Here is a 26,797-nt window from a genome sequence, read left to right as displayed (position 1 = left end):
GACTGTGCACACAGCACTTCCAGGCACCAACTGGCGGTGTTAGAGCCCAGGGACAGCAGGAGGAGCAGATTGGAGGTATTGCCGCACACACAGCTGGGGATCAGCTGACGTTACTGAACCCCAATAACAGAGGAGCGACTGTTGACTGTGCACACAGCACTTCCAGGCACCAACTGGCGGTGTTAGAGCCCAGGGACAGCAGGAGGAGCAGAGGAACAGAGTGTAGGCCGAAGCCTGATTGGAGCAAGTTGAAAGGAAACCTTTAACCCCCCCCCCCAAGACGTTTGTAGCTGAAAGAGCCATCTTGTGCAGCACTAAGGATGCAAAAGGAAAAGGTTGCTCTTTTAATTATGCTCCTTGCAAACACCGAAGTAAACACTAAAAATGTGTCCCTTTATACCGTTAAACCGTTCCGGAGGTGCGAATTTCCTTCGTAATGGGACACAGCACAGCTGTCATTCCTATCCCCTTGATGCCGTGCGCTGCCTCCTCAGCGTTGTTTTAAGCTGTCACGGAGCCTGCGCTGTTCTGTTAGCCCTTGGCCATGCCCAATTAGCGCTGCCTGTCTTCTGACATAATTTGGTGTCAGGCTGTCAGTGCCTGTGCGTCCACGCTGCTCCAGATCCCACCTCGCAGTCTCATCTAACGTAATCCCACTGCGGGCCTTGGAACCATGGGCATGCACAGTGCATAACCTCGACTCTCACTCCCCTCCTTCCCTCTTCTTCAGACTGTGCGGTGTCACGGCCGTGGCATGCTAGGGATCAGCTGATGGCGCACAGTCTAAAGAAGGCGGAGGGAAATGAGCGAGAGCCCGAGGGGAAGATATGCACTGCGCATGCCCATGGATCCCAGGCCCGCAGTGTGACTCAATCAGAAGACACTGCGAGGTGGGATCTCGGGCACCGCGGCCGCACAGGCGCAGCCAGCCTGACACCAAATTATGTCAGAAGACAGGCAGCGCAAATAGGGCATGCCCAAGGGATAACAGAACAGCGCAGGCTCCGTGACAGCTTAAAACAACGCTGAGGAGGCAGCGCATGGCACCAAGGGGGTAGGAATGACGGCTGTGCTGCGTCACATTACGAAGGAAAGTCCCAGCTCCGGGACGGTATAACGGTATCAGTGAACACATTTTATAAGTGTTAAGTTCTGCGTGTGCAAAGAGCTAAAAAGAAAGAGCTACCTTTTCCTTGTGCACCATTACTGCTGCACAAGATGGCTCTTTCAGTAACAAACGACGGGGGGGGGGGGGGGACAGGTTCCCTTACATTTAGGTTGTTGTGCCAGCGTGGCGGTCGCAGGACACATTGCCGGCTACACAGCTGGGGATCAGCTGACGTTACTGAAACCCAATAACACTGGGTCGTATGTTTTTACTGTGCAGCCTGCACTTCTGAGCCGCAACTGGCGGTGTTGGAGCCCAGGAATAGCAGTTCAGGTGGTAGAAAGATGAACACAGCAGGAGACCTGGATGACACCCAATTACTTAATCAGGCAGAGGAGTGGCAAATTCCTGCGAGATCCAGGCCTGGTTCATTTTCAGGAAAGTAAGCCGGTCAACGTTATCGGAGGATAGTCGCATGCGACGGTCTGTTAGTACACCACCTGCGGCACTAAAGACACGTTCCGATAAGACACTAGCCGCAGGGCAAGCCAGCACCTCCAATGCATACTGGCTTAGCTCTGGCCATGTATCCAGCTTAGAGACCCAAAACTTGAACGGGGAAGAGCCGTCTGGGAGTACAGTAAGAGGGCAAGCCATGTAGTCTGTCACCATCTGACGGAACCGTTGCCTCCTGCTGACTGGAGCCGCCGGTGATGGTGTAGACATTTGGGGCGGGCACACAAAAGTGTGCCAGAGTTGTGCCATACTGGGCTTGCCTTGGGCAGAGGCACTGCTTCTGCTCCCTCTTTGGGCAGAGCCTCCCCCACTGCCTCGACGCACTGAGCTGCTTTGTAAAGCACTAGCAGCACTCCTCTCAGTTGGACAGGAGAAGATGATGGAATTCACCAGTGTGTCGTGGTACTCCCGCAATTTACGCTCCCGGGTCAACGCAGGGATGAGGTTTTGGACGTTGTCCCGGTAGCGAGGATCGAGGAGGGTGAACACCCAATAATCAGGCATGTTGAGAATGTGGTCGATGCGGCGGTCGTTTCTCAGGCACTGCAGCATGAAATCCACCATGTGCTGCAGAGTGCCAACTGGCCCAGAAACGCTGTCCCCTGCTTGAGACATGATCTCTGCCCGCTCGTCATCACCCCACCCTCGCTGTACACACTGACCACTGGACAATTGTGTCGCTCCCTCCTCTGGACGGAGCTCTTCCTCCTCCATTGACTCCTCCTCATCCTCCTCACAAATTGGCCCCTGCGTACCCCTTTGTGAGGAACCACGTGGCGCTGACTCTCCAGAAGCTGATGGAAAAGGTGACTCCTCATCCTCCACCTCTTCCACCACATCATCCCTTAACCCTTGCAAAGTTTGCTGAAGCAGGCAGATAAGGGGGACAGTCATGCTGACTAGTGCATCATCTGCACTTGCCATCCGCGTGGAATAATCAAAAGGACGCAAAACCTAGCAGACGTCCTTCATAGTGGCCCACTCTGTGGTTGTGAAGTCTGATCGGCGCTGACTGCGACTTCTTTGCGCCTGATGCAGCTGGTACTCCATAACTGCTTGCTGCTGCTCACACAACCGCTCCAACATATGTAACGTGGAATTCCACCGGGTAGGTAGGTCACATATGATGCGGTGTTCCGGAAGGCGGAATCGGCGCTGCAGAGCAGCAATGCGGGATCTGGCCAAGCTGGAACGCCGCAAGTGAGCACACTCTAGGCGGACCTTGTGCAGCAGGGCATCAAGATCCGGATAGTCCCTCAGAAAACTCTGCACAACCAAATTGAGCACATGTGCCAGACATGGGATGTGAGTGAGGTTGCCAAGGGCCAAAGCTGCCACCAGATTTCGGCCATTGTCACACACTACCATGCCTGGCTGGAGATTCGCTGGCAGTAACCACACATCGCTCTCCTGCTTTATGGCATTCCAGAGCTCCTGCGCTGTGTGGCTTCGATGCCCCAATGAAACTAGTTTCAAGACGGCCTGCTGACGTTTGGCCACGGCTGTGCTCATGTCGGTCATAGGTAAACGTTCACGGGTCCATGTGGGGGTGGACTGTGACGGATCCTGCAGAGAGGAATAAGAGGAACTGGTGTAAGAGGAGGAGTCGATGCGTACAGACTGAATTCCTGCAATCCTTGGAGTGGGCAGGACACGTCCTGCGCCACTCGCACGATCTGTACCTGGCTCAACAACATTAACCCAATGGGCAGTGAGGGAAACATATCGCCCCTGTCCATGCTGACTGGTCCACGCATCGGTGGTGAGGTGGACCTTGCTACTGACGGCGTTCAGTAGCGCATGTTTTATGTTTGCCTCAACATGCCTGTGCAGGGCAGGGACAGCCTGCCTGCTGAAGTAAAAGCGGCTGGGCACCTTGTACTGTGGGACTGCCAATGCCATCAAGTCACGGAAGCTGTCAGTCTCCACCAGCCTGAACGAGAGCATTTCCAGGGACAACAGTTTGGCAATGCCTGCATTCAGAGCCTGTGCTCGGGGGTGGTTGGCCGAGAATGCCCGCCTTTTCTCCCATGCCTGTACTACCGATGGCTGTAGAGTAGACTGGGAGTGTGAGGATGACTGGGAAGGTGGTGCTGTGGGTGGAATTAGACAAGGTCTCTGGGAGGAAGCCAAACCAGCTGTGCGTGAGCTGGAGGAAGAGGCAACACGAGCTGAAGAGGTGGTAGCTGCCGCTGTTGGTTGGCCTACATCTTCAGTGTGTTTCTGTAACTCCACCGCGTGCCTGGTCCGCACATGTTTCCACATATTTGTGGTATTGAGGTTGCTGACATTTTTCCCTCTTTTTACTTTATGATGACACAGCTTGCATTTGACAAAACAAATGTCATCTGCAACTGTGTCAAAAAAGGACCAGGCACTGCAAGTCTTGGGAGCGCCCTTTTTGGCTTTGGAAAGAGACAGGCTCCTAACGGGTGCCAAAGTGGAGGCTACAGGCTCCGCAGTCTTCCCCCTCCCTCTCCCTCTTTGGCCCGTAAGAGGAAGCTCTTCCTCTGAGCTGCTCCCACCACCTTCCTGTTCCTCACGCCACGATGGGTCAAGGACCTCATCATCTCCACTACCCTCTGCCACCAACTGCTCCTCCTGGGTAGTCTCAGCAGCACAGTACGCACGAGAAAGCGGCACCTGAGTTTCATCATCAGATGCGTACTGCGCTGTGGTCACCGGAGGCACTGGCCCACCTGCCTCTTCAGAGTCAGAGAGAAAAAGGTGTTGGGCATCACTGCACACTGCCTCTTCTTCCATTTCTCCAATGCTGCTTGGCTGGCCCCCTGTTTCCAAGCCAAGAGATTCAGAGAACAGAAGTAGAGACGGCTCCTGTCCTGGGCTCTCTGACTGCCTGGCCAATTTGGCAGGTGGTGAAGAGACAGATGGCTGCTCTCCAGTGCTCTGTGCCTGAGAGGATGTGGCACTAACTGAAGTCGATGCCGAGGCGTTAGCTGCCATCCACCCGACAACGGCTTCAATTTGGTCTTCACGCAGCAGCGGTGCACGGCGCTCTCCGACAAAGCTGCGCATGAAGGACTGTTCCCTGCTGAAACTGAGTGACGACGAGTCACCGGCGCCCGCAGCAGGCACAGAATCACCACGTCCTCTCCCTGCTCCTCTCCCTGCTCCGCGCCCACGCCCACGTGCCTTACTCCCTGCCCTCTTCATCTTGGTTGACAGATAAAGATAAGCAGAAAAGTACTAAGGCCTTAGTGTGCTTATTCCTGTAATGCTCCTCCTAACAGGTGTAAGAAACACTAATGTTGTAAATTGTGGACTAAACTTTATTATTTTTCAAATGTGGCCTACACAAGTGTTAAGTTGTGTTTGGTGAACTTAACTTTTTTTTTGGTGCAGATCGGGCTACAGAGCTAGTTTAAATCACACGGAGACCGTGCAGTCAGCCGTAAACGGCGCTGCAAGGCCAAAAAACCCTCCTCTAGGTTATCCTATATAGTGTTTTTCCACTATTTAGCTGGATACAAGTGGAAAGACACTAATAGGAATTTTTTTTTTCAAATTTTAAACTGGCTGCACTATTTGAAAAAAAGGAAATTGTTTTTCAAGGTATGAGGCAGTAACGCACCCTGAGCTGAATCCAACCGGCTATGGCTGCACACAGACTACAGGGCGAGCTGCGCTCACACAGAGACCGTGCAGACAGCCGTAAACGGCGCTGCAAGGCCCAAAAAAAACCCTCTAGGTTATCCTATGTAGTGTTTTTCCACAATTGAGCTGGAGACTGGTGGAAAGACACTAATAGGAATTTTTTTTTTTTCAAATTTTAAACAGGCTGCACTATTTCAAAAAAAGGAAAATTTTTCTCAAGGTATGAGCCAGTAATGAACCCTGAGCTGAATCCAACCGGCTATGGCTGCACACAGACTACAGGGCGAGCTGGGCTCACACGGAGACCGTGCAGACAGCCGTAAACGGCGCTGCAAGGCCCAAAAACCCTCCTCTAGGTTATCTCCTCTAGGTTATCCTATATAGTGTTTTTCCACTATTTAGCTGGATACGAGTGGAAAGACACTTATAGGATTTTTTTTTTTCAAATTTTAAACAGGCTGCACTATTTGAAAAAAAAGGAAAATTTTTCGCAAGGTATGAGCCAGTAACGAACCCTGAGCTGAATCCAACCGGCTATAGCTGCACACAGACTACAGGGCGAGCTGGGCTCACACGGAGACCGTGCAGACAGCCGTAAACGGCGCTGCAAGGCCAAAAAACCCTCCTCTAGGTTATCCTATATAGTGTTTTTCCACTATTTAGCTGGATACGAGTGGAAAGACACTAATAGGAATTTTTTTTTTCAAATTTTAAACAGGCTGCACTATTTGAAAAAAAGGAAAATTTTTCTCAAGGTATGAGCCAGTAACGAACCCTGAGCTGAATCCAACCGGCTATGGCTGCACACAGACTACAGGGCGAGCTGGGCTCACACGGAGACCGTGCAGACAGCCGTAAACGGCGCTGCAAGGCCCAAAAACCCCCCTCTAGGTTATCCTATGTAGTGTTTTTCCACAATAGAGCTGGAGACTGGTGGAAAAACACTAATAGGAAATTTGAGAAAAAATGTGCAGCAGGCTGCACTAAGAGCAAAAAAGAACAACTGTGTGAGGCAGTGTGAACCCCCCCTGAGCTGAATACAACCGGGTATATGGCTGCACACAGACTACAGAGTGAGCTGCACACACACACACACACAGAGACCTTGCAGAACGCTGTTAAAACAGCGCTGCAAGGCAAGAGCAAGGTGAACAGTGAAGAACACACAGCGTTTTGCTAAATTAGCCTTTGGAAAGGAAAATAAAGCAATTAGCAAGCTCAACTGGCCCTCAGTTAGAACACAGCGTCCTGTCCCTAACTGAAATCACAGCAGAGTGAGCGCAAAATGGCGGCAGCACTTTTTTATAGTGCAGAGTGACATCATTTCAGCAGCCAATCCCAGCCTTGCCAGTACTTACATGCCCACCATGCTAAACAGGATGTGCCCACACTTTCATTCATTCCTCAATGGCTGCTGCGTTCAATTTGAATTCTGGGAACTTCCGATTCCGGTATCCGATACGCGGGAAGTATCGGAATTCGGTATCGGAATTCCGATACCGCAAATATCGGCCGATACCCGATACTTGCGGTATCGGAATGCTCAACACTAGTGCTCACACAAAAACATGGAAACAAACAGAGACCTGTGGCATACATATCAGCTCATCTGGACCCTGTAGCTAGAGCCGCACCTTCTTGTGTAAGAGTAGTAGCCGCAATTTCATTGTTATTAGATAAAGCTTCTGAGATTGTTCTTGATCACCCACTTCTAGTTCAGACCACTCATGATGTACATGGCATTCTTAACCAGGTCTAACCTAAACATATTTCAATGGCCAGACACCTCCGTCTCCAATGTTCCCTACTACTGCCGCCCAACATTTCCTTTGCCAGGATTCAGACTCTTAATCTCGCGTCTTTGCTCCCTTTAGAGTCTGAGGGGGGTACCATACCTGAGGAAACTGCACTCTCCAACTCCTTTGAAACTGCACTCTCCAACTCCTTTGACCCATCAAAGTCAATGCATGATTGTGTACAATTAATGGAACAAGAGACTCAGGGCTTATGTAATGTACGTGACAAGCCACTCTGTAATGCTACATTTGAACTTTTCATAGATGGCAGTAGATATGCAGATATGAATGGACAATTTCATACAGGTTATGCGGTAGTAACTCAGCATGAAGTGCTGAAAGCAGAACCTCTCCCTGCTAATCAGTCTGCACAAGAAGCAGAACTTACGGCATTAGTTGAAGCTCTAAAAATAGCCAAAGATCAGACAGCAAACATATACACTGATTCTAGATATGCACATGGCATTATTTTCGATTTTGGCGTAATATGGAGAGCCAGAGGTTATATGACTGCTTCAGGCCAACCTGTTAAACATGCCTCCCTCATTAGACAGATTCTGGAGGCAGCACAAGAAACTAAAGAAATAGCGGTGATAAAGGTAGCTGCACATGTGAGACTCGACACCGAGGAAGCCAGGGGTAACGATAAAGCCGATAAGGCAGCAAAACAGGCAGCACGTAAACCCTTACATCATGCCCACACACTAGATAGCTCTGAAGATGATGAGGAAAGATTGAAGGAAGCTCAGAAACAGGTAGACAACGAAGAACGAGGGCAGTGGCAGAAAAAAGGGGCAGAAGATCAGCAAGGATTATGGAAAAAAGGAACTTTGTTGTGTTTACCCAGAGCCTGGTACCCCGCAGTGGCAAGTGACCTCCACCTACCCACGCATGTGTCGGCAAATGGTATGACGCTCAAGGTAAAAGAAAGGTGGTTGGCTCCAGGCTTTGGTAATTTTGCTCGGAACATGTGTGCTGCATGCGCTATATGCCTGGCACACAATCCAGGTCAGGCCATTAAAACCCCAACCAAGCATCATGTAAGACCACTGTATCCCTTTCAAAGACTCCAGATCGACTACATCCAACTTCCTAGGTACAATGGATACGAATATGTGCTTGTGTGTGTGGACATGTTCTCAGGGTGGCCAGAGGCTTATCCAGTTCGTAAAGCCTCAGCAAAAACTACTGCCATTAAAATAGCACATGAACTGATACCCCGTTACGGCATGCCTGAGGTGATCGAGTCAGATAGGGGTACCCATTTTACTGGGGAAATATTCCAGAATGTTATGAAAATGTTGGGAGTAGAAAACCAGTTTCACACTCCATATCATCCACAGAGTTCAGGTAAAGTGGAAAGATTAAATGGGACAATAAAATTAAAAATCCAGAAGGCCATGGCAGAAACAGGAAAGCCTTGGACCGAGTGTCTACCACTTGCCCTGTATTCCATCCGAAACACCCCAAGGGGGAAGGCTAAGCTGTCACCACATGAGATTCTTTTTGGTAGAGCAGCAAATTTGGGTTGTTATTTTCCACAACAACTGATGTTGAATACTGAGACTTTAACTGCTTATGTACAAGAATTACAAAAACGTTTAACTAAAGTGCATTCGCAAGTTTTTGCTTCCCTTCCAGATCCAGAAAATCTCGAAGGAGGCCACAAGTTGGAACCTGGTGATCAAGTCTACATGAAAAGACACACCAGAAAGACTCTGGAACCGAGATTTGACGGACCTTTCCAAGTCCTGTTAACAACTCCAACAGCAGTCAAGCTTGAAGGAAAGGCATCATGGATACATGCAAGCCATTGCAAAAAAGCAGTATAAGACTCATGATATTGATGTTAATAATGTTAACCTCAACGGAGGCATGGGAAAGACTGAATTCTCTAGCCCCTTTGAACAATAGATTCGTACAACATCATAGAAAATTAGTGCATGACTTGTTAAATAATACGCAACCCCTGGCAGATTGTTGGATCTGTACCCATTCACCAGTATCAGCCACAAGTATACCTTTTCTAGCAGTTCCCGTGTCAGCTGAAGAAATATTCGCTTGGCCTAATTGTTCAGACAACCTGGCCAACAACCAACCTGGCAATACTAGACTGTGGAATACTACAATCGCCATACCAATTGTGGGATGGGTAGAATTTCCTTGGTGGCAGGGCAATCTTACAGGAAAAATAGACAACTTACAATATTTAGCATTCAAGGGAGGAAAATGGGTACCTAGGAATAAGACTGGATTAACTGATTTAGGACAGGTCCCCACTGAAAATCTACAGCTCAGTTTCAGTACAACCACCCCTTCCTCTGATGCTTTCAAACCTACAGTATTGGAAAGATACATACATAATAGAAAATGGGAACATTCTGAGTTGTTCCCCCAAGGTGATGCAGACAGTTGTACAAGTAAGCCGGGGAACCTGGTTTGTAATGAATCCAATGAGTATGTCAACGGAATGCATGTATGTGGGAATCCCGCAGCCGGGTACTGTAGCCCCTTGGGACAAAAACCCTCTTGGTGTATGCTTCAGAATGTATCTAGTTTTGTGGATTTGGCTCACAGATTGGTATTGCAGCATTCAGCTTTGTGGGATCTGCCTGAGGGTACATTTTGGATATGCGGAGAAGGAGCATATAAATGGCTTCCCGTAGGTATAAAGGGTACTTGTACATTAGGACGCCTAACCCCGGCTACTTTCATAATTTCAAATAAACAAGTGAATATGCAAGCCGTGCCCAAGCACACACTGTATAAAAGAGCTGCAGATAACTCACCACGTCCCTCGGGGAGGCCGCATATAGTACAAATGGGAATTCCCAACAAAATTGCTAGTACCATTTTTATTTATCCTATGTTAACACAAATGTGGGATAAATTAGTTAGAGCCACGGATTATCTAGATGATCAGATTTGGGATATATTGGACATATTAAATACTAGTATAGCTGTACAGAATCAGCTTATAATAGTCACTAACCAACATACCCTGGTATTGGATTACCTAACTGCCTCACAAGGGGGTATGTGTCAAATCATCGGACCCACCTGCTGTCATTATATAGACCCGAATAGTACTATGAGTATGAGATTTAAATTAAAAGACGTACAACGACTCAGGGATCAGTATGACAAAGACAATGACCAAAATAAGGATAGCTGGTGGTCAGATACCTTTTCTTTTCTTAACCCGGCCAATTGGTTCAGAGGGATCGGTGGGTGGGTTACCGGGATTATGCAAAGCCTAATACATACAGTTATGGTTATTGTAATTATATATGTATTATTCAAGGTTGTACTCAAGGGTATCTCGGTATGCACAAATAAATTTTGTGTAATGGATGCGAGAATATAAAGTTTTTTTTTTGTAATATCACAAAAAGAATGACTAAAATGATCGACAAGGTTTTGAATGGAATATGTCAAAGGGGGGATTGTGAAGAGCAGAACAAAAATGATTACCTCAATGAACAAAAATAAAAAAAAAAGAATTTGTGATAAATATTGACCTGTCCATTCAAGGACATTTTAGCTATAGTATGAAATCCTGTTTTTCTTGTCTGTGGAATTGCCTTTGTACTGTTTGTTGTGAAACTGCCGCCCACGAAACTGTTTTCTTTTCTTTTCTTTCTTTCCTGTTTTGTCTCTTTGTTTAAACATGCAAAACTTGTATAACCACTAAACCTACTGAAACAACTATATAAAGAAGGGATAGCACCTTGAAGGCAAGCGTGCTTCAGAGACTTCCCAGTGATACACTATACAAGACGTGTCTTGTGTATTATTTCTGGTGATTCCCCACTTCCAAAGGCTGCTCCGACTGAGTGTGATCCCGACAGTACATAAAAGTCCGATTTGTAGATTTGTAAACTTTAAAAATAATTAGCCAAAATTTTTTGTCACCACAAGTCCACAGAAAATATTGTATAAAATGAGCAAAATGTGATATTTATCCTAAAAAGGTATCAATAAAAATGTCTTCTTGTCTTTCAAAAAATATAAGCTCTTAGGCCAGTTTCACGCGTCCATTTTTTTTCGGTCCTGAGATGTCAGTGACCCTGTGTCCGTGTGTTTAATACTTGCGGCACACATGTAGCAACTTTGTACTGCTCATGTGCCACATCATTACCACTCACACTGGAGAAGCAGCAGTACAATTAGCGCTGTTCCCTTGTTTCCGGGTACTGAAGACAGCTCTCATCACTCTCTACTGTTCATCACGAGCGAGGTTATCTTAAATCAATCACCGTTCAATGCTCGCCAAGTAACAAGCATTTTCAAACAACCAGATACTTGAGTGATATGCGAATATCACCGAGCATATTCAGTCATCCAGAGTTGTTAAGCAAATTCAGAAATTTGTATACATTTTTTTGTTTGTTTGTATCGCCATTTCCGAAACTCAAAATGCTTTCAATTTTTGGGATATGGGGCTGAGTGAGGGTTTATTTTTTGCACCATGTTCTGATGTTTTTGGTGATGCCATTTGGGAAAAATTATAATGTTATGAACGCCTGTTATTGCATTTTATTGCAATGTTGCAGAGGCCAAAAAAAACCTTAATTCTGGTGTTTTAATGTTTTTCTCATCTACCTATACAATTAGTCTTATTTTTATTTTGACAACAAATTCGTCAATACGAAATATGTGCATTTTTATTTATTTAATTATTTTATTTTTAATGGGGCAAAGTGAGGTACTTTGAACTTTTGTGTTTTTTTTATTTTTTTCATATTTTTAAAACCTTTTTATATTTTTTACTGTATTTAATAGTCCCCTTATGCTATACATAGCTGTGCATCAGCACTGCTATGTATAGTGAAAATAATGATCTCCTATGAATGCCAACCATCAACGCTTCGCAAGTATGTCACAGTCACGTAGTTGGGCATTCAGAATGATGCGCCCTCCCTTGCGGAGAATGATGTGGGCTATGCGTGCAAGCCCAGTTCAAAAGTAGTATATGTCATACATGTATATCATATGTGGATAAGGAATTAAAGTGTCCAGACACTTTTCTTGCTGTGAACACCACCTTATTCACATCATTCTAGCATATATACTGTATTTATTTTTAAAAAATGTAAAATTTCTCAAATAGAGGACATATGCCATGCAGGGGATCTGTAGCTGTGTCATTACAGTGAGACAAATCAATACTTTGTCTGTATAACTGGCATGTGTTCTGACTGGGCATCTCATGCTTTAATCTGTTTATAACCAACATACAGTACATGAATATTGATCATATCTGTTTTAATCCCCGTGTGACAATGTCTGTCACTAATACATTCCATTTGAGGGAATTATGATAATTGTTCACATGTTTAGTGATGATGGGTTGGGGTCCTAAGGTCTCTTCTTATTTTTCTTAATATAAATGATAATTTGATAGTAATAAAAATATTGCTTTTTTCTACAGTTTTTTGTGCGGGTGCATAATTATTAAGTAGTTTTATTTTTAATGCATGCCTAGTAAATACTTATTCATCCAGCTTTTATATCAGTATTCTGGTGTAAAAAGTTTAGAAATTGCTAAATTTTGGTGCAATTTAAAGCTGTGCATAAATTTTGAGACTTTTCGAGTTCTCTCACCATTTTCGACCACCTATGACAAAGTCGGCAGAGTTAGATTTTTGGGGGTAGGACAACCTCCCACTCATCAAGTTCATGGGGCTTCAAATCTTACTCCTCGAGTAAGATTCTTGGTGAAGCACACACAGAAGTGCATGACACTTTTCAGATGTGCTGGATTTATTACAAGTTGTGGATCTCTTAATAAATCAGGAAAGCCCTCTAATTCAGAACGGCATGAAAAATGCCAGTCTTGATGAATGGGGGTTAATTTTTTTTTCTGTGATTTTTTTCTTTTTTATTATTGTACCTTTGCTAAATAGTTTTAGTTGTCAGTGACTTTTATTATTTTACTATTTAAATACAACTTCAGGCTTATCAAATCTGAACTACTTTGATGAGTTTAGGTTGTAGGCATTACATTAAATGAATAAGATAAAAAATGGAGTTAAGGGTGAAAGTGTAAAGAACACAGTATATGATGACATTAGCATAGATTACCTTTTTTTTTAAAATTATATTCATGGCTCGCTAATGCACTAAAATTAGTGTCAATATATATGCTCTGTGTGAAATCTGTGTGAAACCCTGAATAAATTGTATGATAGATGAATTAATTAGTGATGTGCTAATATAAAAGCTTTGTTGTTTTGGTACTAAGCACTAATGAAATGAAAAAAAGCTTTGATGTCGCACAGCCATGACTCAAGACCACATCCGGCTACCAAAAATATTTTGCACTACAAAGAATACCAGGATCTTTTCCAAATTAATTTCTCATTAGTTTAGTCATTTACCATATGAATTTCTAGATAAAAAAAAATTAAATAACAGAAATGTTATTGCATATTATTTATAGTTTTACACTTTCAAGTTTTTGTTATTTAAGCTGTAATAAAAATCTCTGCATTATAACCAATATATGATGCTGTAAAAGATAATGTGTTAGTTTAAAACTGCCATCACTTACTTTGAGACTCTTGACATGTTCACGTTATACAGGGGAAGTGATGCATTTGCTTGATTTTACTAATGTAGCTTTATTTTTCTTTAGTCATTTATTCTACCAAGTCTCTCTTGGATACTGTATATTGTATTACCAGGTTTAATTGCTCTGCCCCCTGCTGTGGTTGTGGCTCAAGCAATAGAATGATTTTGCCATTAGCGCTTGCAGTTATTTCACTCAAGAGAATTATCATTTTTAATTTGGCTGCAGTAAACTAAAAGCTCAGCATGCACTCAGAATAGTAACCCCAAATGTGCATTAAAGATACCAACTTGATTAAGATAATAAAATCATCAAGTCTGCACTCAAGCAAATGTAAGTGCTTAGATATAAATTCAACATACGTATATCAAGTCACTCTAAGGTTATTTGTTGTTTTTTTTTTACTTTTATGTTTGCTGTAGATTTATTATAGTTTTTATTTAGTTATACAAACAAGAAATGTTTCATTTTTTACTTTTCAGAGTGTCACTTTGCCTTGGAGTTGTATAAAACCTTGATGGGCACAGCTGCACACACATAAGAAGAGCAATATTTAATATAATTGCGGAAGAAGAGCGAATGAGTGCAACAGACCAATGTACAGTACAGGCCAAAAGTTTGGACACACCTTCTCATTTAAAGATTTTTCTGTATTTTCATGACTATGAAAATTGTACATTCACACTGAAGGCATCAAAACTATGAATTAATACATGTGGAATTATATACTTAACAAAAAACTGTGAAACAACTGAAATTATGTTTTATATTCTAGGTTCTTCAAAGTAGCCACCTTTTGCTTTGATGACTGCTTTGCACACTCTTGGCATTTTCTTGATGAGCTTCAAGAGGTAGTCACCGGGAATGGTTTTCACTTCACAGGTGTGCCTTGTCAGGTTTAATAAGTGAGATTTCTTGCCTTATAAATGGTGTTGGACCATCAGTGGTGTTGTGTAGAAGTCTGGTAGATACACAGCTGATAGTCCTACTGAATAGACTATTAGAATTTATATTATGGCAAGAAAAAAGGAGCTAAGTAAAGAAAAACGAGTGGCCATCATTACTTTAAGAAATGAAGGTCAGTCAGTTTGAAAAATTGGGAAAACTTTGAAAGTGTCCCCAAATGCAGTGGCAAAAATCATCAGAAAGAAACTGGCTCACATGAGGACCTCACCAGGAAAGGAATACCAAGAGTCACCTCTGCTTCTGAGGATAAGTTTATCCGAGTCACCAGCCTCAGAAATCGCAGGTTAACAGCAGTTCAGATTAGAGACCAGGTCAATGCCACATAGAGTTCTAGCAGCAGACACATCTCTACAACAACTGTTAAGAGGAGACTTTGTGCAGCAGGCCTTCATGGTAAAATAGCTGCTAGGAAACCACTGCTAAGGACAGGCAACAAGCAGAAGAGACTGGTTTGGGCTAAAGAACACAAGTAATGGACATTAAACCAGTGGAAATCTGTGCTTTGGTCTGATGAGTCCAAATTTGAGATCTTTGGTTCCAACCACCGTGTCTTTGTGCGATGCAGAAAAGGTGAACGGATGGACTCTACATGCCTGGTTCCCGCCGTGAAGCATGGAGGAGGAGGTGTGGTGGTGTGGGGGTGTTTTGCTGGTGACACTGTTGGGGATTTATTCAAAATTGAAGGCATACTGAACCAGCATGGCTACCAGAGCGTCTTGCTGCGGCAAGCTATTCCATCCGGTTTGTGTTTAGTTGGACCATCATTTATTTTTCAACATGGCAATGACCCCAAACACACCACCAGGCTGTGTAAGGGCTATTTGACCAAGAAGGAGAGTGATGGGGTGCTACGCCAGATGACCTGGCCTCCGCAGTCACCAGACCTCAACCCAAACGAGATGGTTTGGGGTGAGCTGGACCGCAGAGTGAAGGCAAAAGGGCCAACAAGTGATAAGCATCTCTGGGAACTCCTTCAAGATTGTTGGAAGACCATTCCCGGTGACTACCTCTTTAAGCTCATCAAGAGAATGCCAAGAGTGTGCAAAGCTGTCATCAAAGCAAAAGGTGGCTACTTTGAAGAACCTAGAATATAAGACATAATTTCAGTTGTTTCACACTTTTTTGTTAAGTATATAATTCCACATGTGTTAATTCATAGTTTTGATGCCTTCAGTGTGAATGTACAATTTTCATAGTCATGAAAATACAGAAAAATCTTTAAATGAGAAGGTGTGTCCAAACTTTTGGTCTGTACTGTACATCTAAAAATTATTCTCATTGCCTGCAGCCGTGAATGACTAGAACAGAATGTAGTCTGATTTGTCTCTGATTATTTTCATTTCCAGTCATGTGACCTCTGCAGCTAATCATTACTTCCTGTTATCACTTCCTGTCCCAGCATAAACCAACACACCACCCAGTGCTGCATCCATTGAGATTATAACAAGGAAAAAGCTTCATTTTATTTTTCTAACACCATTAAGATAGAACTGAACAATGTAAAATGTTGATTACATTTCAGCAAGGCCAAACTATAAGGGGGAAAAAGTTATAAAAATTGTGGTTGCGGGAACAGGTAGGTATCAGACATGCTTTTGATAAAATGTTATTCCAGTCATTTTACCACTGTAGCCAATCAAAAGCCTCAGTGGTCAGGTGACCAAAAAATAATTGCTTCCTATCACGGTGCATCTCATCAGGACTGTCTGCTCTAAATCCAGAGTAGTTACAGATGGTGAGTAGGCCTGATTTCATTATTTTTAAGGCATAATTTTTGCTATAATATCATCAATAATGTCCCAATATAATTTCCAAACACTTGTTATCGCTCTGAAAAGCATTCTTAAAAACAAGGTATCATCAGAAAATTATTAGGGATGAGCGAATGTGCTCGGTGATACTCTGTTATCGCTCAAGTTCTCAGATGTATTAGTTACTCAGCTAGTATTGGGCAGTGCTCTATATAAAACTCGAATCCTTGCTCAGCAAGTTTGGTGCCTATTACACAGCCAATAAGCATGCTGTGATTGCCTGCACATCACTGTAATGTCACAGTCATCTTGGTTTTGGCAGTACTGTGTGACATCATCAGGGGTTATTAAAGCACAGCTCGCTGACACTTCATATTTGAGGGAGAGAGTTCTTGTCTAGGCCTGTGTGTGCACAGTATAATGAATCAGAGGCGTGTAGTATTAATAATGGTGCTGAAGCTGAGCCATCATATTAACAGTCCTTCTAAGGGCTAATCATTTGCTTTGCTGTTTGTACAACATACAATCTGCATTTAGCCTACGGAGGGAGAGGGAGTAGAAGAAGCATGAAGAGTGATCTATAAAATGGAGAAAAGCATTTAAAAATGTTGTAGGGTTACATTTCTCAGCCTTGAAGTATTACTTGGTCTGGGTACATTTCTGTGATCTCTAAAACTGAAAAAATCATTTAAAAATTGTTTGTGTACATTTCTGAGATCTCTAAAATTAAGTAGAAGTGCTTTATAGGGTTAAATTTTTCAGCCATGCAGTATTACGTCATCTGGCATACAGTTCTTTGATTTATAACACTCCAAAAATTGTTAAAATATTTTACTGTATTCAATTATTCATCCATATAGTGTATCGTGCTTACTGGGCAACAAGGGTGGCAGAAGCACGCAAGACTCCAAAGGGAGTGACCAAAGGAATACTGGAGCCAGAGGAAGCTTGCACAACAGAATATTTGGCAAGAGCCTGCGGCCCTGATCCAGCCAATATCACAGATCCACGAAGGCACAAACTCAGGCCACATCTTTTACCACTGGGGTTTTTGTGAACTGCAAACGAGAGAGCCAGGATTCAAGAACTGGTGAGCAAACTGTAAGGCTTAAGCTGATTGGAAGAGACAAGGAGACAAGCCAGGACTACATCTGGACATAAGGTACTGAGAGTTGAAATCCCACAGGGTGTCAGTTACTTACAACCATCAGCAGAGAAGGGGATCCATTAAAAAGTTTGTGACCCGTCATCACATCTCATTCAAAGATCGGGCAGTGAAGATGGAACACTTGCCTTGAAGGCTGCAAGAGATTATGGCTGTAACTAGGGTCATGTTCCTCAAAATGGAGGCGCAACATCGCTGGTATGCAGTGGTTGTGATCCTAGGATGAATGAAGCATGATGAACTTTTCTTGAGGAATGAACGGGCCTGGGAGAGGCTTAATTAAGTTAGCTCAAGACAGGGCTACTAGCATTCCTGAGAGATTGTACTGTCCTTGAGGTTCCCCACTAACTATGCATGAGCAGTTAATATTGCATGTGACAAGGGAATCTGTTGCACATTTCTATATGTCAGGGGCTCCGGCACTATCTGCGTCGAGAGCACATGTGCCATGCCATGGTGTGACTCGGCCCCAGCCTCTACAATATTCAACCAGTGTGCCATCAGGGAAATATAGAATCTCTGGCCACAAGCTTGTGTTTACATGTTGGTCGTTAAGTGGACAATGCCAGTAAGTGCTGCATTGGTAAGAGCACAGGTGATGTTACTGGACATGTGCTGCTATGAGGCAGGGATGCCAAACTGTGAGAAAAAGTGGTGGCTGGGGACCAAGTACCGGCAATGTCTTATGCCATGAATCAGTGGAAATCCTCAATGTCTACCAACCTAAATGGGAACACTTCGATGCAAGCTGCCTGGAAATGTGCCCGTATAACATTTGGGCCTGAGGGCGGGTGGCTTTGAACTTTCTTTTTTGGTCCAAGGCCTGGGTTATTGATAGCTGAATGCTTGGCTGGGACAAGGATTTGGAAGTCCCTGGTGATGGTAAGTCAGAATGTGCAAGGATAGGTGTAGGTCAGGAAGCATTTTCACTAGGGTTTTGGACAGGGGATTGAGAAGCACTTATCCCAAGAGAAGAGGCAGTTGTGTTACCCAATGGCACCAATCATGTACCTAGACATTCTGCCCACCAAGTTGAGTGCTTAAATGACTTCTGTCTGATAATTCTGGTGGTGGTTAGGTTCTTAGTATTCAGGCCTCTGCAGAGCTTTGCATGGCACAGGTTGCAAACGGCCATTGTGTTTGTCTCAGAACTCTCTTTAGCAAAGTTCCAGACTGGGGAACACCAAATTTTTTAGCGGAGAAATTCAGGACTGTCGGTGCTCTGCGTAACAGTTGCCAACCTTCTCCCTCTGGTCACCCAACTGCCTCTTTCTTCCTGTCTGTTTCAGTGGTGAGGTCTTGCGCTTCACGCCAGCTACCCAGGTTGGGTCTGTGACTTCTTCATCCACCACCTCGTCTTTCACCACCACACCTTGGTCCTCCTGATTTAACAACAACAAATCTTAGCAGCAACGGTGTCTCATCATAATCTTCCTCCTTTTTATCCCTAATTTGCTGTTCCCCACCGAATGTTCTTGCGACCATGGCTGCTTTCACTAAATCACTAAATAGAATATTGTCCTGTCTTTCTTGGGGCATTCAGGATGAGAGGCCACAATCAAGAAATATTGTGATAAACCGCTCTTCTGAGTGTCTTAGTGTGGGATCACAAGTCTCCTGGGTCTCATCATGGTGGGACAAAGAAGGATCAGGGTGAGGATAAAGTGATCCAGACTTTAGGCTAGTGAGATGGAATGGTGTGGAAGACTGTGTGCTGCTACCAAGCTTGCTAGAAGCATTATCCAACTGACCACTTGTGCGTACTGCTCTGGTATCAGAAGTGGTGTACTGTGCCCTCCCTGCAACCTTGGACAGAAATCTATGTGTCATGGATGGGCATGTTTATTGAGCTCCAGCAACAGGCGTATTCACATCTTCCCCATGTCCTTGGCATCTGCTTGCAGCATCATCAGCACTTCCACTTTCCTGTCCCTTGACGCATGCCTTATGCATTTTTTTTATTTTTAGGTCTCTTGAAACTAAGTTCATGTTTAATAAAAGAAAAAATTGGTCACTTGCAAAAGTGTATGGATGACAATCAAAATCAATCCAGAAAAATATTTCAATGCTTTTTTGCAGTTTTAGAGATCATAGAAATATTCACAGACTATATAACAGTCTAGTCTGAGTAGTACAGATAAGAGAAATGTTTTCAAGCCATGTAACACTGTATGTCTGAGAAATGGAAGTGTACAACATTTTTGAAAGCTTTTGTTCACTTTTAGAGATCACAGAAATATTCACAAACAAAATAAGACTGTATGTCTGAGAAATGGAGGCCTACAACATTTTTAAAGCTATTTTGCAGTTTTACAGATTAGAGACATGCTTACAGACCAAGTAACACTGTATGTCTTTGAAATAAATTCCTACAAAATTTTTAAAAGCTTTTGTTACTTATAGACATCACAGAAATTTACTCCACACTACGGAATAGCGTATGGCTGAGAAATGTAGCCCAAGAAAATGTTTCAGACATTTTTGGGTGTGTTATAGAGCACAAAAAAGACTTCAACGAACATAATACTTGATGAATCAAAATACATTAAATTTTTCCAGGACCCACAAAAAACCTGCAGCTTTATATGTTCCAATGGACTGCACAGGACTATTCACTTTCTACAAACTGGATGCTGTCATCCTGATCCTGCAACTCTCTCTCCCTCCTTAGTCTAAATGCAAATTGTATGTGCTGCAAACGATTAGTCCTTAGGAAGAGCTGTTAGTATGATGGCTCAGCTTCAGCACTGGTATCAACACTATAAACCTCTGATTCATTATACTGTGCACAATCTCCACATGCTTATTGGCTGTGTAACAGGCATCAAACATGTGGGGCAAGAATTTGAGTTTTATATTGAGCACCGCATATTAGTTGCTGAGTAACGACGAGCACATCTGAGCACCGTGATACTAGAGTGAAAACCGAGTGTCACCAAGCATGTTCACTCATCCCTATACAGTGGGAGAAATTAGTATTTGATCCCTTGTTGATTTTGTACGTTTGCCCACTGACAAAGACATGAACAGTCTATAATTTTAAGGATAGGTTAATTTTAAAATTGAGAGATAGAATATCAAAAATAAAATCCAGAAAATCACATTGTATAAATTATATACATTTATTTGCATTTTGCAGTGAGAATTAAGTATTTGATCCACTACCAACCATTAAGAGTTCAGGCTCCTACAGACCAGTTAGACACTCCTAATCAACTTGTTACCTGCATTAAAGACAGCTGTCTTACGTAGTCACCTTTATAAAAGACTTCTGTCCACAGACTCAATTAATCAGTCAGACTCTAATTTCTACAACATGGGCAAGACCAAAGAGCATTGTAAGGATGTCAGGGACAGGATCATAGACCTGCACTAAGCTGTAATGGGCTACAAAACCTTAAGTAAGATGCTGGTGACAAGGAGACAACTGTTGGTGCAATAATAAGAAAATTGAAGAAATACAAAATGACTGTCAATTGACATCGATCTAGGGCACCATGCAAAATTTCACATCGTGGGGTATCCTTGTTCATGAGGAAGGTGAAAGATCAGTGTAAAACTACACGGGGGGAATTTGTTAATGATCTCAAGGCAGCTGAGACCATAGTCAGCAAGAAAACCATTGGTAACACATTACGCCATTAAGGTTTAAAATCCTGCAGTGCCCCCAAGGTCCCCTTGCTCAAGAAGGCACATGTTCTGGCCCGTCTGAAATTTGCCAATGAACAGCTGGATGATTCTGTGAGTGATTGGAAGAAGGTGCTGTGGTCAGATGAGACAAAAATTGAGGTATTTGGCATTAACTCAACTTGCTGTGTTTAGAGGAAGAGAAATGTGCCTATGACCCAAATAACACCGTCCCTACTGTCAAGCATGGATGTGGAAACTTTATGTTTTGGGAATATTTCTCTTCTAAGGGCACAGGACTACTTAACCGCATCAAAGGGAGAATGGATGGAGCCACGTACCGTAAAATTCTGAGTGACAACCTTCTTCCCTCCACCAGGACATTAAAATGGGTTGTGGCTGGGTCTTCCAGCAAGACAATGACCCAAAACATACAGCCAAGGCAACAAAGGAGTGGCTCAAAAAGATGCACATTAAGGTCATGGAGTGTTGTGAGTTCTGTTTTTGGGCTCCCTCTGGTGGTTACTGATGGTACTGGGTGACTTGTGTTCTCTGCGGTCTCTGGTGTCCACCTGTTCCATCAGGTTATGGGAGTTTCCTATTTAACCTGGCCTTTTTGTCGCCGGCTATCAATGTAATCAGCGTGTCTTTTTACCTCTGCTCCCTGCGTCTGTTATCTTCAGGACAAGCTAAGTTTTGATTTTCCTGTTCCACGTTTTGCTTTATTTTTGTCTTAGTCCAGCTTGCTGATATGTGATTCCTTGCTGCTGGTTGCTCTAGTGGGCTGAAATTACTCCTCATGTTCCATGAGTTGGCACATGAGTTCAAGTAATTTCAGGATAGTTTTTTGAAGGGTTTTTCGCTGACCGCGCAGTTCACTTTTATATCCTCTGCTATCTAGCTTTAGCGGGCCTCATTTTTGCTGATTCTATTTTCATAACTACGTATGTGCTTTCCTCTCATTTCACCGTTATTACATGTGGGGGGCTGCTATTTCTGTGGGGTGTTTCTCTGGAGGCAAGTGAGGTCTGTGTTTCTTCTAATAGGGGAAGTTAATCCTTCGGCTGGCGCGAGACGTCTAGGAATCATCGTAGGCACGTTCCCCGGCTACTGCTAGTTGTGTGTTTAGGTTCAGGATCGCGGTCAGCTCAGGTTCCATCACCCTAGAGCTTGTTTTGTTTTTGTGCTTGTCCTTTTGTGATCCCCTGCCATTGGGATCATGACAGTATAGCCGGCCATGAAAAATTGGTCATCGTTTTGGCTGAAGTAGGAGGAAAAGTAGTCTGAGGAAGTTTTTTTTTTTTTTTTTGTTTTCCCCTCCTCAGTGTTTGCTGCCTAGCCTTAATTGCAGCTTGGCTTTTTTTTTTTTTTTCTTTTCCTCCTCTTAATCCTTGAATGGCTCTGACCTCAGCTGTTTATCATGGACGTCCAGAGTTTGGCTTCCAGCCTGAATAATCTTGCTGCTAAGGTTCAAAATATACAAGATTTTGTTGTATATACGCCTATGTCTGAACCTAGAATTCCTATCCCAGAGTTTTTTTCTGGAGTTAGATCTAGTTTTCTGAATTTTAGGAACAATTGCAAGTTGTTTCTTTCTTTGAAATCTCGCTCCTCTGGAGACCCTGCTCAGCAGGTCAAGATTGTTATATCTTTCCTGCGGGGTGACCCTCAGAATTGGGCATTTGCATTGGCACCAGGGGATCCTGCGTTGCTCAATGTGGATGCGTTTTTTCTGGCATTGGGTTTGCTCTATGAGGAACCTAACCTAGAGATTCAGGCTGAAAAAGCTTTATTGGCTCTCTCTCAGGGGCAAGATGAAGCAGAAATATATTGTCAGAAATTTCGGAAATGGTCGGTGCTTACTCAGTGGAATGAGTGCGCTCTGGCTGCAAAATTTAGAGATGGCCTTTAAAGATGTTATGGTGGGTAGAGTTGAGCGACCTTGACCTTTTTAGAGTCGAGCCGGGTTTCGCGAAACCCGACTATCTCAAAAGTCGGGTCGAGTGAAATCGGCTGATTATGACGTAAAGTCGGGATCGACCGAAACACGAAACCCAATGCAAGTCAATGGGGCAGCATAGTTGGCAGTGAGTGGGGGCCAGGAAAACACCTAGAGTGCCCATTTTAATGTCAAAACCATCCATTCTTCTTAATGAAGCTTGTCAAGCGTAATTTACCTTATAATAATTGGAAGGCATTTGAAATTGGGGGTCATTTGGCTAAAGTTGTGGTGGGTAGGGCTGGTTCAAGTAATTAGTGGGCCCAGGAAATCTGGACCACGTCACGGCAGTGGAGCAGGGAGAGGTAAGTATTTCAACTTTGCAAGTGCTGTGAACCTGAGCAAGCAGGGGGGGCCCACTCGTTGGCATTGGCACTGGCACAGGGCCTCTCAAAGTACAGCGGTGTGTTTGCACGGCGGGGGCGCCTCCCACCGGCAGCAACACTTTTGCGTACTATGAGAGGCCCTGTGCCAGTGACGTCGCCAACTAGTATTCCTCCCCCCACCTGATGAAGGAACCTGCACTTTCATCTGCACCTTCCTCTTTGTCCCCGTGTAAGGTGGTATGGTATGCGGGAAGAGCAACCTGACTTTCAGCAGGGTCACAATGTTGTTGTGTAGCGTGCACGGGGAATGTTGCGTTATGGGTCAGTGTACCAGCAGACTCATCTATCACTGGCTGGGCAATGGGCAGGATGAGGAGGAAACACAGATATAGGCCCAAAGAATAAAGTTGGCTAAATGCAGTTCAAAATTGGTAACACAGGAATAACCAGGGGGCATTGCAGTGGAGGACAACTGGAATGAGAGGCTGACACAGAGAGTAGGCCCAAATCAGTAAGTAGTCGAAATGCAGTTCAAAATTGGCAACCGTAGTAAACAGGCGGCACAGCTTTGTTCAGTGGAGGAGAACAGCAAGGAGTGGCAGACACCGATAGTAGGCCCCAACCCAACTAGTAGGCCAAATGCAGTCTAACATTAACAACTACTTAACGAGCGCCTGATAACAGAATTTCAGGACAGGAAACCAGGAGAACAGCAAGGAGCGGCAGACACTGTTAGTAGGCCCCAAACCAACTAGTACGCCAAATGCAGTTGTTCCATTTAACCACAATTTAACGAGAGCCTGAAGATAGAAGCTCAGGAAAGGCAACCTGGAGAACACCTTGGAGTGGAACACACCATCTCTCTCCACCCCATACCCATTTTGTAGGCCTAATGCAGTGTAGTTTTCTACAACTACTAAACGAGAGTCGGAAGACCGAAGCAATGGCAAGGAAACCTGGGGAACACCTTGGAGTGTAACACACCATCTCTCTCCACCCGATACCCATTTTGTAGGCCTAATGCAGTGTAGTTTTCTACAACTAGTAAACGAGAGTCGGAAGACCGAAGCAATGGCAAGGAAACCTGGGGAACACCTTGGAGTGTAACACACCATCTCTCTCCACCCCATACCCAATTTGTAGGCCTAATGCAGCCTACTTTCCGACAACTACTAAACGAGAGCATGAAGATCGAAGCTCAGGAAAGGCAACCTGGGGAACACCTTGGAGTGTAACACACCCTCTCTCTACACCACGGAAGGGCTGATTCTTAGGAAGGAAGGCTGTCGGAAAGAAGCAGGGCGCGTCCGAGGGTGATTATATTCTTATTAGGTATATACTCACCCTCGGACACGCCCTGCTTCTTTATTTGTAATGAATGTTTATTTGCAATGTGGTTTTGACTTACTCTATTTTTTTGATAAATAATGATTTTATTATTTTCATTGTTTTGCATCTTCTTGGCAATAATATAAAGAAGACGCGACAGGACAACACTCGGTGGATGCCATATCTGTGTTTTAAATTGAAAAAAACTTTCAGTTAACTACTTGCAGGAGAAAGTTATTGTAGCTGGTGGCCATTTTTAGTACTGTACCAGATTTTTGTTGTATGTGTTTGTTTTTAATGTTAAAATGTCTGCATTTGATATCTCTCCAGTATTTTCTTTTTTATAAGCAAAATACTTATTTTTATATTTTCTGATGTTGGTTCAAGGGGTACACGGGCAGCAGTAGACAGGTCAGTGGAGGCCTAGTGGAAGGAGGGACCGCAGACAGGCTTCGAAGGCCTAACATAATAAATTGGGCTGGCTGTAGGCAATTTAAAATTTGTTCCAGGGGAACACGGGCAGCAGTGGCCTGGTCTGTGTAGTAGTAGTGGAAAGAACGGGCCGCAGACAGGCTTCGAAGGCCTAACATAACAAAAATTGGGATGTAGGCAATTTACAATTGGTTCCAGGGGAACACGGACAGCAGTAGACAGGTCAGTGGGGGCCTAGTGGAAGGAGGGACCGCAGACAGGCTTCGAAGGCCTAACATAATAAATTGGGCTTACTGTCGGCAATTTTAAATTGGTTCCAGGGGAACACGGGCGGCAGTAGCCAGGTCAGTGTAGTAGTAGTGGAAAGAACGGGCCGCAGACAGGCTTCGAAGGCCTAACATAACAAAAATTGGGCTTTAGGCAATTTAAAATTGGTTCCAGGGGAACACGGGCAGCAGTGGACAGGTCAGTGGAGGCCTAGTGGAAGGAGGGACCGCAGACAGGCTTCGAAGCCCTAACATAATAAATTGGGCTGGCTGTAGGCAATTTAAAATTGGTTCCAGGGGAACACGGGCAGCAGTGGCCTGGTCAGTGTAGTAGTAGTGGAAAGAACGGGCCGCAGACAGGCTTCAAAGGCCTAACATACCGTATATACTCGAGTATAAGCCGAGATTTTCAGCCCAAATTTTTGGGCTGAAAGTGCCCCCCTCGGCTTATACTCGAGTCACGGTAGCGGTGGGGTCGGCAGGTGAGGGGGAGCGGGCGCTGAGGTATACTTACCTAGTCCCAGCGATCCTCGCGCTGTCCCTGCCGTCCCACGGGCTTCGGCGCTGCAGCTTCTTCCTCTCTTCAGCGGTCACGTGGGACCGCTCATTACAGAAATGAATAAGCGGCTCCACCTCCCATAGGGGCGGAGCCGCTTATTCATTTCTCTAATCAGCGGTGCCGGTGACCTCTGATAGAGAAAGAAGCTGCGGCACCGAAGACAGGAGGGGACAGCGCGAGGATCGCCAGGACTAGGTGAGTATGTTATATTCACCTGTCCACGTTCCAGCCGCCGGGCGCCGCTCCATCTTCCCGGCCGGCGCCTCCATCTTCCCGGCGTCTCTGCTCTCTGACTGTTCAGGCAGAGGGCGCGATGACGCATATAGTGTGCGCGGCGCCCTCTGCCTGATCAGTCAGAGCAGAGACGCCGGGAAGATGGAGGCGCCGGAACGAGACGCCGGGAGCTGCAATCAAGGGAGGTGAGTATGTGTTTTTTTTTCTTTATTGCGGCAGCGGCGGCACAAATTTATGTGGAACATCTATGGGGCACAGTGAACGGTGCAGAGCACCGTATATGGCACAGCACAGCTATGGGGCACAGTGAACGGTGCAGAGCACCGTATATGGCACAGCACAGCTATGGGGCACAGTGAACGGTGCAGAGCACCGTATATGGCACAGCACAGCTATGGGGCACAATGAACGGTGCAGAGCACCGTATATGGGCACAGCACAGCTATGGGGCACAGTGAACGGTGCAGAGCACCGTATATGGCACAGCACAGCTATGGGGCACAATGAACGGTGCAGAGCACCGTATATGGCACA

Source organism: Ranitomeya imitator, chromosome 1 (genome assembly GCF_032444005.1).
Source record: "Ranitomeya imitator isolate aRanImi1 chromosome 1, aRanImi1.pri, whole genome shotgun sequence".
Classification (NCBI taxonomy): domain Eukaryota; kingdom Metazoa; phylum Chordata; class Amphibia; order Anura; family Dendrobatidae; genus Ranitomeya; species Ranitomeya imitator.
The sequence above is the reverse complement of the archived record's forward strand: the minus strand, read 5'-3'. Positions refer to the sequence as shown.